At 45.0% G+C, this 13,777-nt stretch overlaps 1 pseudogene; it reads right to left on the bottom strand.

The window, feature by feature from the left end:
- Positions 1-11,604: 11,604 nt before the first annotated feature.
- LOC144328417 (uncharacterized) lies at positions 11,605-13,167 on the bottom strand (annotated as a pseudogene).
- Positions 13,168-13,777: the final 610 nt, after the last annotated feature.

The raw sequence follows: 13,777 nt of genomic DNA, 5'->3' as shown, positions 1-13,777 counted from the left end.
ACCGCCACTCATCTTGGCTGGTAAAAGCCACCTGGGAGAAGTAGTGTTCTTTGCAGACTATAAATATTTAGTCCTTTAGTAATGGAAGAGTTCCCACAGGCTTCAAACCAACGCTTTTAGCCCAGTCAGGTTCCAGTTTCAGGCCCCATCAGCTTAAAGCAAAACAAAAAATTCAGAGGCAAAGACTTGGATAGTGAGACCATTAAGAAGCAGCGATGTTCTTTCACGAGACGTTGCAAACCAAGCAAGAGCTGGCCTATGTAAGAAGGTGGTGAACTCTCCTTCATTGGAGGTTTTTAAACAGAAACTGGGTGGTCATCTGTCAGGGGTTTTTAAACTGTGATTCTTGCACTGTTGGAGGTTAAACTAGATGATCTTTGGGTCCATTCCAACCCTATAGTTCTATTATTTTATTATTCTAAGTTTACCTAATACAAAACTTAGGCTTTATAAATGCTGGATTTATGCTCCATTCAAAATATCAGTATTTCTTTCTTACTTATAACCTGGTTCTGTCCTCACTAGCATTATAAAACCACATGTCTGATCAATGACAAACATTGAAGAAAGAGCCTATCCATTTCCCATTATCAGACTGATTAGTTGCAATCAGGTTATACAATATACATACGTAGGCTTTGGGGGCAATTGAGAGAATGACTTTCCACATGTGCCTGTAAACCAGCGCTAGCTGGAATCAGTTCAGTTTGGATAGTGCATTGTCACCTGTGCCCATTATCAGCTGTAAATGGATTTCTGCCTCTGGGTCCAGATGTGAATGCAAATCTGCATCAAATTACCACAAGTAATTTGCATGCACTACTGTATGCAGTACTCCTTGAAAGGATATCCCTGGAATGAGCCTTTAGTCATGGACTATGGTCATAGATAATAAGCCACGTTGCCTAATATGAGCAGTATGTGTTACATGGAGAATGCACTGCGTTTGTTTCTAAAGTGAAACTAATACATTAATTTTCATTAATGGGCTCAATAAAAAAAAAAAGTATTAAAATGCTGCTGCTAATTTCCCAACTATTACTTCTTGTGACAGTCTCTTCAAAAAATCTGCAAAGAGCCGTGGCATATACAAGATGTACTTGGCATGATCTGGAGGAAGGCAAGTTATATAACTGGGCTACTTTTCCAAGCACTTACCAACTGTGAATCTAATTTGTCTCAAACAGAGTCACACAGCCAGACTTTAATCCTGGAAATAAAATTCAGGTGTGCGGCTTTTACAGGATAAAAAGGATCTTGATTAAACACCACTATGAAATATTTTGATGTATATTTTTCTCAACTGACAAATGTGGTTAATGGAATGGAAAGGATCCTTCCAGGTGTGTGTGTCTGGTATATGCACATTCAAGCAACAAACCTCTCCCTCTAAAATAATTAAGGCCAAAAGTAACATGGACGTATAACAGGGATGTAAACTTCATTGCACAGCACCATTATCCATGGCAATGATTAAACAGAACCAGTGTGGTGTAGTGGTTAGAGTGTTGGACTAGGACTTAGGAGCGGGGATATGAAAGACTGCCTAAGATCCTGGACAGCCAATGCCAGTCTCAGTAGACAATACTGGGCAAAATAAATGAACACTTTGACCTGAAATACTGCCATTTCCCATGTTCCTCTAAGTTTGGGACTGACCATAGAATGGCTAGCCCTTGGAAAGGAAACTCGGGAAGCAAACTAATTCTAGGTATTGGCAGGGGAGATGCTTCAGCATGGGAGCAGGGAGCCCCACTGTCTATCCCACACGAGGCAGTGATGGCCACCAACTTGGATAGCTTTAAATAGAGTTAGACAAGTTCATGGAGGATAAGGCTATCAATGGATACTATTCCTGATGGCTATGTTCTTCTGTCACGGTCCAGTTTACGGACGAGCGAAGTCCCGGCTGAGGACGTCGGGACCGGGGGCAAGATAGCGGGGTGGGAGCAAGAATGGGAGTCCAGAAGCTAGGAGTCAGGAAGCCAAGGGTCCGAGGGTCAGGAAGCAAGGAGTCAAGAAGCCAAATGCAGCAAGGCAGGAAGCGTGTTGCTGTGGCAAAGGGTCGAAGGGAAATGCTGACCTTATATCCCTTCCACCTTATATCTTGCCACCAGGTGCAGTGAGTTACCAAGCAGCCTCACCTGTGCCACCGTGCCTTGCCTCTCCAGAACAAATTTAGGAAGGCCCCAGTCCTGCGACGCCGTACTGGTCACAGGGCCTGGCTCCTGCACGCACTCCTGAAATCTTCCTCCACTATCAGAGGCAATATGATTCTGAACACCAGTTGCTGGAAACCACAGGAGGGGAGAGTTTCCAATAGGCATCTAGTTGGCCACTATGTGAATAGGATGCTGGACCAGATGGGCAACCAGCCTGATCTATCAGGCTAGTCTCACATTCTTATATCCAGGCATAGGCACACTTGTGTTACGAAAAAGGAGCAATGCAGAAGCGAGCTCCAGCTGGCTGGAATGCCGGACAGGATGTTGTTGCTTGTGGCTGTACCGTGGGAACAAAGGTGCAGTCTATTCACTGTACTGAGCACCGGATGTTAGCTCAGAGTGTCATCTGACCTGTACTGGAAGTACAGGGGTGGAGTCGGTGAGTCTACTGCTGGAGACTGGAGAGTACAGACACGTTTCTCTGTACTGCTGGAATGACAGAAATAAAGAGATGTAAATAGATTTCTGTCTGTCTCTTTTCCCCTCCCTGAGGGAAGCAGGGAGGAAGGAGGAGGGTGTGTCCCTCTCACGCTGAGTGGGATCGCCGATTTGTGACCTTGCCTGTAACCTGCCGGGAGACGCAGACGGGAAGGTCAACAAGGATCTCGAGCCGAATGCCTGGTGTGAGGCCAGTTACCTCTGACTGCGGCTTAGAATCCTAACAACTTGGCCTTCCGGATGTTTTGGGACTACAATTCCCATCATCCCTGAGCACTGCTCCTGTTAGCTAGGGATGATGGGAGTTGTAGTCCCAAAACATCTGGAGGGCCGACTTTGCCTATGCCTGCTTATATCCATCTGTTTGTTCTCTACCCATCAAACTAAGGGGCAGTTGGACACCACAAGCTTCTAAACAATTCCATTCATTATGCAAAACAAAAACTGATGTTTCGTCAAGATATCAAGTGGAATCTAAATCCACAATACTTATTGTTGGCATGGTGCATGGCATTTTTAAAAAATGTTTCATTAGAGTAGGCAAAAACAAAAGGGCTGGGGAACAGGTTGATTCCCATTTGATTCTCAACGCATGGTAACTATAGAAGTCAGTGCATGCTGGGGCGAAACTATTGGTCTGCATCCACTGCTTTTCACTGTTCCTAAGAAAGATCTCTCAAATGGTTCAGATTCCTCCTAACACATCAGGACATGGAGGCAAAGTGTGTATGTATATAATTCCAGGTCAGAGAAATACCCATCCTATTGCAGAAAACTCCTGGAGTGCTCATTGCGCCTCTGTGTATTCTGAGCACATATACACATTGCATCTTCATGTGAGATTCTGTGAAGGATGGACTGCAGAGAGACAGCACAATAACTACCATAACAACACCAGGGTTCCCCCAAGCAAGGAAGCCCCTTAAAATAGGAAAGGCAAAAATAACCAAACTGATCTCTGACACTGCAACAGACTCCATGATAGAGCCCAGCTAAGCCCCACTTCAAATTAAGTCCTTTCCTTTTATTCACATTATGTTCACATACATCTCTGCATTCTTCCTATGAAAAACAATTGAAGGAGAAACATTCCAGTGCCCTTCCCTCAATAGTTTAACCAAATGTCATAACAAGTTTCAACATCGCTCCATGACCCATCACTGTTTTACCGCAGGCCAATAGCAAGCTAACCGCCCATTAAGTTCAGCACTTAAGAAATGCCTTTGCATCTCTTATTCCAAGGCTGGTTAATCAAGAGCCTATGAAAAACAGGCCTGCTGTCTAATTAACACATTATAAAACTAACTCTCAACCAAAAGCTCATGAAAGAGAAGTGAGCTGATCGGTTCCTTTGATTGCTTGCCAATGCCTTTCTTTGCTCTTGATTTAAAATTAAAAACTTGATCTAAGTCCCAGGGTAAACTCCAGAAATATGCAGCCATTGATAACATTCTCTGCTTCTAAATTACCTTTTTAATTCAGGAAACAAACAACTGAAACTAAAGTATTTTCCTGGCATGACTGGCATTTTTAGTCCTGCACAAACTTCCCATTAGTTATCTTCTGCTTCCCCAACCATGCAGTTCAATGCTACACGGGCAGGTCATTCCTGTGTCTGTAATGTTGTTAGACTCTAATTCCCATCACTCCCAGCTAGGGTGGCCAGTGGCCAAGGATGATGGGAGCTATAGTACAACAACATCTGGAGGGCCCTTCCCTATAGCTTTCACCAAGATGCTTCCAGTAACGCTCAAACAATAGGAGAATGAGCAGGGGAAACACTCCAACTCAAACGTTGACTTCAAATGTACATAAAGTACCCACAAAAAGAATCGCTAGAATGGCTGCAGCTAAGAGCTACAGCCATCTTCTCAAGAGGAGCAGCCATCAGCTCGCGTATATTTAAAGCTAGCACTTCAAAAGAGGGTCATGTTTAGGGAAAATAATACTTGGTGCTGCACTATCACACATGGTAGTGCAGCAGTTGGACTAAGACCCAGGTGTCTTGGAGCAATAAGTGCCATCTCGGGGGGGGGGCTCTGGGGGCCTCTGCACACATAAAATTTTCACCGTGGGTCCCCAAGCACGCCCGGGGCCCCAACAGAGGCCCTGCAGCAGAGGCCCAGTAGCCGCGGCAGCGTTGGAGAGTCAGCGGGGGCATGGCAGTGGGCAGCGGATCATGACATCACATTGCATGCATGTGATGGCGCGAGTGACATCATGGCGTCATGGCGTGCACACAAACATGCACCACTGAGCACCCAAAATCTGGGGCCCAAGTCATCACGTCTGAGTCCTATAGACACTTTGTGTGTCAGCTCCAGTAAATACAATACAACTTATTTTTGAGAAAACATGCATAAGATTGCTGTTCTTAACCAGTCTTCAACTTGCCATTGTGACATCTTGGCTTTAATTATTGTGACCTCAGCTCTAACCCTCAGCTTGGCACAAAACTCTGACCTGATTTATTGACTTAAGTATTATTTTGGCTTTAGCTATAAGTTAATTAAGATTCTGATATATTTTTGGCCTTTCTGCTATGTTGCACCCCAATTTTTTTACTCTAACATTGGCCACAGACCCAGATAACTGACAGAAGGGTCATTTCCCCTCACCCCCCAACGTAGCGATCTCAATAAAGAAATTGAACACCTAGAACTATAATCTAAGTAATCCAATCATTACACAACAAGTTTAATTTAATGTTTTACTATGTTTTTTTTTAATATAAGTTGGAAGCTGCCAAGAGTGGCTGGGGCAACCCGGTCAGATGGGCAGGGTATAAATAAAATTGTTGTTGTTGTTGTTGTTGTGTTGTTGAATAGGATGCCCCTATTTTCATTGGAGAAATATTGGAGGATATGCGTTCATACTGCCACTGAATGCACATCTGGTGGGAGACACAGATGGTGTGTGCTTCATCACTACCCCAAGGCACCTCATGCATTCTTTCAACGCACTAGGGGTTCTTATGAACCTCCGGTAGAAAAATATAATGTAACAAAACTGACAAACACACTCAAAGCATCTGACATCACACTACCACTGCCTGCTAATTAGTGTTGCATGCTGATGACACCCTCCACACTAGCCATGTGCAGAGGATCCATTCAACACTTGGCAGACAGATACCAACATCTGGGCTTCTTTGCGATAAACACCCCTGCAAAACCCATATTGGGGCTAAAGGCTTTGTAATCCTTAAAACACACACACACACACACACACACACACACACACACACACTGCTTTTTTCTTTAAAAAAATGTTTAGGGGTACTTTCATTTTGACTCAAGAAAATCACCATTTTGTAGTTCAAATTGGGGAAAATAAATATAGTAAAAGGACAGAAGTACAAAGATTCACAAAATGTTTAGGGGTATGCATACCCCTCCCCCCCCCAGAAAAAAGCAGTGTGTGTGTGTGTGTGTGTGTGTGTGTGTGTGTGTGTAATTGACAGTGGAATCATCAAATGGTAAAGAAAGACTTTCCAGATACAGAGGAAGGCACGGGATGTCTACCAGGATAGTGTACAATTAAGCTAGGGGGTGCAGGTGGCGCTGTGGTCTAAACCACTGAGCCTCTAGGGCTTGCCGATCAGAAGGTTGGCAGTTCAAATCCACACAACAGGATGAGCTCCCGTTGCTCTGTTCCAGCTTCTGCCAACCTAACAATTTGAAAGCATGCCAGTGCAAGTAGATAAATAGGTACCACTGCGGCGGGAAGGTAAACAGCATTTCAGTGCGCTCTGGCACTCATCACGGTGTCCTGTTGAGCCAGAAGCTGTTTACTCATGCTGGCCACATGATGCTGAAAGATGTCTGTGGACAAACGCTGGCTCCCTTGACCTGAAAAGCGAGATGAGCACCCCATAGTCACCTTTAACTGGACTTAACCATCCATGGGTCCTTTACCTTTACCTTTACCATTACCTAATGATTAAGCTATCTGAAAATGCAGGGCCAGTGATCACACAACACTAAGGAAGCCTGAAGTAGAAAAGGAACTCTGTTGTATGGAGCAGTTAGGGATAGTTGAACTAGTGGAAGAATCATCCAAGAGAGTCAGTTTAGTAAAGTACTTGCGTGTGTAGGTCCCCAGGCCACCCCTCAAATAACTTCACACATAACACGTAATTTTAGTTTTGGTTTTTGGGCACTATTTTGGCCACAACTTTATTAAAATACAAAATCAGTGAGTGGTTGTTTAGACATTGGTTATGACTATCTGTCCCCCCGCCTGGGACAGAACTGACATCCCGAGGTCCGATCGGTAGCCAGTAGAAGAGAAAGTCAAACTGGGGGGTCACTTGAGCTAAGCGTCGGACCCACGCCGCTCACCCCAGCAGCTCCCCGAAAGCTTGCCTGCCCGGTCCTATAACAAGGATTCCCATAACAGGGATTGGGCGGCCCTGGTCCCATAACAGGGATTGGACGAAATCGTGGCAAGCCCCAGGATTCCTTTAACGGAATTCCCTTCAGCGCAATAGGAGGGGCAGGCCCAGCCTGACCCCTCCACCACCAGCATATTATAACCAATGCCTAACCGCAACCTTACAAGTTGTGACGAATTGCTGAGTAGTAGGCAAAAACCAAATGGCACAGCCAATCACCAAATGGCAAAATTCCTACTAGGCCCCCGCTCCAAAGCAGACAACCCCATGACAGGCAAAGCAAGGTCAACCGGAAAGAGGGCGGGCGGGCGGGTGATCCGATGCACTCTGCAAAGAGAAAGAGAAACCAGAGTGCACCAATATTTAAAGACTATGGTCCCACCCACCCAATTTGCAACATACAATTTGCCCCAGCAACCCGGTTACCCAATCATGATGCCAGGCAACAACTATTAACCTGCCTGGCAACAAGAGGCCTGGCCTGGTGGCCCACACCACAACACGTGCTCTCATTTATTGGAGAACACACTTTACCATGGCCTCATCTCCTAACAGAAATTCATGTGGATGCCAGAAATGTGTTTTCTATAATAACTAATAGTAAATCCAAATGAAGCAATTATCTGGATGCATTATTTTTAAAAGCTCTAGGGTTACTGCTGTAACTGGAAGTAAATCAGGATTAGAGGGGATAATGAAAGAATAAGATTAAAATGCTGCAAGTGCAAGGGGTTGATAATATAAATCCACCCAGAATTGCATAAATGTTAGAGTGAAAATAAGCAAGAAGACGTACTTTTAAAAGAATCCATTTCTGGTTTGCAATTTCAGTAGTGTAGTATGATTCATTCCTCAATCAAAGATGAGAGCTCTTTTGAAAAAGGGGTTGGATTTTTTTAATATAAAAAACAACAACCCGAGATGTTCCCTACAAATTAGAATAGCAAAATGATACCTCAGTCCTGAAAACATAAAATAAACCTACTGTCAACAGCCATATAATTTCTTAAGATTACATGTGTGGAAGACTGAAAAACTAGAAGACCTGCTTTATTTCAGAGTTTTTCAAGTGACAGCTATTGAAATCCTAGTTAGAGAGCATCAAAATATTTATCCCACAGAAATTTCCAAAATAGAGTATTCTGTTCAGTACATGGATTTTATTATTTCTTTAGTTTTTGTTATTTAGATTTGTACATCCCGTACTCCTCCAAATGATTATAATTCTCCTGAAGACTCTTTAATCTAACATAAAGAACGTCTGCCTTCCCCAAGTGGTGCCCTCTAGATTATTTGGACAATGATTCACACCAGCCCTAATCGCTGGCTGATGGGAGTTGTAGTCCAGAACATCTGGAAAGCAGCAGGCCAGCAAAAGCTGGGGCAAGTGTTAAATGACTTTTATTTCCCTTTTTGCTTCATACTTGAAAGCCTTGTTTGCCTTTGTCAGCTAAGGAAATAGTTCAGAAAATTAGTTATTTTAAATTCATACTCCCTGCCTTTTTCACAAGCAAACTGGGGATCACACGATATTGCTTAGATAACAGAACCGCCTCTTATTGTTACTGCAATTTGTTTCGGTTGCGCATCGAGGTCCCCAAGACACCCCCCCCCCCCCAAGAAAAACACAATTGACACTTAATTTTTGTTTAAGGTTTTTGGCATAATTTTGGCCACAACTTTATTCAAATTACAGCAATGTGAGTGGTTGCTTAGGCATTGGTAGCACTAACTGACCCCGCCCGGGGACAGCTCTGACATTCGCACCCCCCGGGAAGTCAGCAAGGGTAAGTCACCTGGGGAGAGAGACGGGACTGGGAACCATGCCTCACCTCTCCCCAGAATGCTCCCAGGGGCTTGCGTGGCCCTAGCCCCTTGCCAGGGGGTTTCGGACAAAAGCATGGGGGAGCCCCTGGGTTCCTTTAACGGAAAACCCTTGAAGCAGCAGCATTTTGGAGGGGCAGGCACAGCCGAATCCATACCCCTCCACCAACCAATTCCAAGACCAATGCCTAACCGCAAACCTTACAAGTTGTGATAATTTGCTACCCAGTAGGCAAAAACCAAGTGGCACACACTAATCAGCCAAATGGACAAAATTTCTACCAGGCCCCTGCCCCAAAGCAGACGACCCCATGACAGGCAATAGCAAGGTCAAGCAAACAGCCTAAAATTAGGGAAGGGAGGGCAGGTGATCCGAAGTAAGCAGCGAAAAGAGGAAGTTCCTCGCTGCGAGCATTGTATTTAACAAATAGGGCTGTCAATCAACAAATGGCAACATCTAGATTTCCCCAGTAACAGCCCGCCCCTGCTTAAAGGATGGCCAAACCATTTGCCTAGTAACAGTGAGGTGTCTTGTCAGCCCCGCCCACAACCCGTGCTCTCCATGAGGGAGAACACACTTTACTTCTGAGTTTTATCGGTTGTAACCACCCTGGGACATGCTGGTGAATAGTAGGTAATAAATTTAAGGATGATGGTGATAATAATAATAATAATATCCTTCAACACATTTTTACTACATGTTTACACAAGTGTTAAAGAACAGTAAAGGAATAGCACATCTAATCAGTATTAGTTATTGCAAGCATAGGGCATGGGGGTGATAGTTATTCAGAGCTAAATAATCAAGCATACATGTGAAAATCACACTGTGGGAGAATCCATAGGTGGAAAAACCTGCTATACACATAACATGAAGTATCAGAAAAAAATGAAGACAGTGCATCTGATTTGTTTTTCTCATGTGGTTCCTTATGGATTTTGCACTAAATTTGTTAGGTTGTTAACAGCTATTTTGGCTGCCTGGAGGTTTTGTGCTGGTGATTATATGGCACAATATGCTTATTATAATATGATGTATAAAACACAAGGTAATACTTGGGGTCAGCAATATTTTCTAGAGTGTTAGTGAAAGTCTTATTGGAAATTGAACTGGGAAAAGACCAAGAAAGTTTCAGGAGATTACAATGCAATCCTGTGCATATTTACTCAGAAGTAACCACTTACTCAGAAGTGGTTAATTGGGTTTACTTTCAGGTAAGTGTACATAGGATTGCCTCCTAAGATGTTTTCTCCACCTAAATCTTGGTTGGAAAATAATAAACATCATAGTATGGCATCACACTGTATTTAGAAAGCCCTTTGACTTTGGTTTTAAAAACCAAACTGTCTAGGAAAAGCCAGCTTTGCAAAAATAAAATAATAACCTCCTGGTAATTCACAATATAAAGGCATGAACAAGCCAAAGTTAGGAACTACGGTATAAATAAGTCCCATAGATTTCAATAAAATGATTAGACTATATTCCTAAACACATATTTCAAAGAGTCATCCCACTGATCTCAGTGAGGTGCTCTTGATTAAATGTGTCTAGAATTCAATAATAATAATAATAATAATAATAATAATAATAAATAATTTATTATTTATACCCCACCCATCTGGGTTTCCCCAGCCACTCTGGGCGGCTCACAACCAAATATTTAAAACATCATACAGCATTAAACACTAAAAACTTCCCTAAACAGGGCTGCCTTCAGATTAACCATAGTTAACCATATAGCCCTATGCATGTCAATTAAGAAGTAAGTATTTCATGGCTAAGCATGTTTATAACAGTGAAATCCTAAGTATGTTTACTCAGGCATCAATCTCCCCTGGATCCATTTGCTCTTACTCCCATGTTTGTGTACCTAGAATTGCAGCCAAACTCTCTCAGCTAAATTAACAGGGCTTAAATTTTGGTTGTTCATGCCCAGTTGCTATAAATGAATATATTAATGAGAAATGTAGGGCTTCTGTAATAATAAAGGGTACACCAGGTAGCTTTTCTGAAATCTCACTAGCTTTAAACGGTTTTTTTTTTTAAATTGACAAAATACATAAGAAAATACCCATAGTGTGGCAGTTGCGTGTTGAGTCCCACAGTTGCCACCCCCCAATAATTCACACTTCACACATCAATTTTTGTTTGGGTTTTTGGCATAATTTTGGCCACAACTTTATTTAAATACAAAATATGTGAGTGGTTGCTTAGGCATTGGTTATGACTATCTGTCCATGCCCTCAGGGACAGAGCTGGCATTCCGGACACCAGCGGAAGCCAGAGGCATTCCGGACACCAGCGGAAGCCTTAGTGGGAAACAAGTATTGGGTGAGCAAATGAAGCTGGGCATCAGTCCCTCACTACTCACCCTCATGTTCCTTTGGGGCTTGCACGGCCCAAGTCCGATGCCAGGGACAAGGACGAAAAGAATGGCAAGCCCCTGGATTCCTTTAACGGAATTCCCTTCGCATCATTTGGAGGAGTAGGCACTTACCCCTCCAAGAACCACCTTAACCAATGCCTAACCGCCAACCTTACAAGTTGTGACGATTTGCTACGCAGTAGGCGAAAACCAATGGCACCAGCCAATCAGCCAATGGCAAAATTCCTACTGTGCCCCCACACCAAGGCAGACGACACCATGACAGGCAATAGCAAGGTCAAGCGATCAAGAAAACCTCCTAATAAAGGGAGGGAGGGCGGGTGATCCGAAGCAAAATGGCCAAGAGGAAGTCCAACCCCTGGCTCCCTATATTTATAGACTCTACCCCTCCTCTGAATTTAGCAACATACAGAACTCCCCAGCAACCCAATATTAACCCTTTAGCAGGCTTGGATTTTTTCTTTTTCAAATCTGCCTAGTCATGGCAAGGTGGCATGTTTCCCCAACCGCAACCCGTGCTCTCTGGTTAAGGAGAACACGCTTTGCGTGTTGAGTCCCACAGTTGCCACCCCCCAATAATTCACACTTCACACATCAATTTTTGTTTGGGTTTTTGGCATAATTTTGGCCACAACTTTATTTAAATACAAAATATGTGAGTGGTTGCTTAGGCATTGGTTATGACTATCTGTCCATGCCCTCAGGGACAGAGCTGGCATTCCGGACACCAGCGGAAGCCAGAGGCATTCCGGACACCAGCGGAAGCCTTAGTGGGAAACAAGTATTGGGTGAGCAAATGAAGCTGGGCATCAGTCCCTCACTACTCACCCTCATGTTCCTTTGGGGCTTGCACGGCCCAAGTCCGATGCCAGGGACAAGGACGAAAAGAATGGCAAGCCCCTGGATTCCTTTAACGGAATTCCCTTCGCATCATTTGGAGGAGTAGGCACTTACCCCTCCAAGAACCACCTTAACCAATGCCTAACCGCCATGGAGCCCACAGCTCACCGCCAAACCACTCACAACCCCAACCAAGCCCTGAGCTTGGCTACCACTGCACCCAGCCAAACCTCATTCCCTGAGGCAGAAAGATGCACACCATCGGCTCTAAAAGGGATGCAGCCTGAAAATGAATCATTGGATGAGAAATCACATCTCCACCCAGCTCAGACATCTTCCTTGCCACCGCAGAATTGATGCGTTTTCTGGCCCTTTCCGTGGCTGCCGGGCAACGACTGCCCATCCAAATGCGGCGGCGCAGCAGCTTAGACCAAAATATTTTTTTGCTGATGGTACCCATGCCCTCAGCACCTCCAAGTCACTCAAAATTGCAGCACGAAGTGAAAGACAGTCCATGGATACCAGGTCATTCTCACCCAGCTGCACCACTATAGCCGTGGGCGGCCCTTCCAAGAGCAACTGCCTCCGGATTCGCGGCAAGAACTCTGACCAGCGCATTCCTCGTCTGGCCAGCCACGACAGCTGCACATGCGGAGGGAAGCCGAGGCCTGGACCCAGTCCGGACTGCCGTGCTGCGACGCCCGCCCAATGGATGATGCTGTGCCCCACCAACCAGATGAGGACAGCCGCTAGACCTGAGGTAAACAAAGCAAAACAATGTGAGAATCCGATTATTAGCGGACATAGCCTCGAAACGCATCCGACTTCCAGCGGCCCAAATCCTTTATTCCAGCAGCCGACAAGCCCCAATGAGCAGCTGTCGTTGCCGCCCCAATCCTAAAGGAATGAGGGGCAAAACCATAGGCCGTGCCGTCACAAGCCAGAATCGCCTTTCGCATCACCTGTGCAAACTGGCGTCTTGTTAGGGGCAACCCATTTTCATGCTTTAACAGAGGCCCATCACCTGAGGGGCGCACTGCCAAGTACTTACTAACATCCTTAACAGGGCAAGGGCCTGCCTCCCCCGTAGCAGGGAGACGAATGACGGCACCCTTCTTTACTTTATTTATTTTATTCTATTGTCCACCGCCTTATTAACATGCTTTCTGGCCTGCTCGGTGGTAGTTTGTCTAGGCATTGGTTCCCGACTAGCTGCACCTGACCTCAGCAGGGCAGCACTGACGACAGGGCCCCACCATATCGTCAATACAAATAAATAGCGTGGGGGAGCAATGAACCAGGATCAGACTCAAGCTCACCCCCAAATGCTCCAGGGGACTCTTGCGTGGCCCTACCCCTTGAAAGGGGTCGACCAAAGCATGGCAAATCCATGGATTCCCTTAATGGAATATCTTTGCACATTGGAGGGGGCAGGTGCTCCAACCCCCCCCCCCCAGACCACCTTGAACCAATGCCTTGAATTATTTTGAGTCCAGGGAGAGCTGCCATCAACTCAATCCAAGCCCTCTTGCATGCAGGAATGCAAACTTATGCTGGAGGAAGACAGCAAACATTCTCGCCCAGCTGTACCACCAGCACTGCGGGAGGACCTGCACAGGTCACCTCGACCGCACCAAAGGAAGGATCTCCTCCCAAAGCATTCCCCA

Source organism: Podarcis muralis, chromosome 1, assembly GCF_964188315.1.
Source record: "Podarcis muralis chromosome 1, rPodMur119.hap1.1, whole genome shotgun sequence".
NCBI classification, from domain to species: domain Eukaryota; kingdom Metazoa; phylum Chordata; class Lepidosauria; order Squamata; family Lacertidae; genus Podarcis; species Podarcis muralis.
Note: the sequence above shows the minus strand (reverse complement) of the source record. Positions and strands in the feature narration are given on the sequence as shown.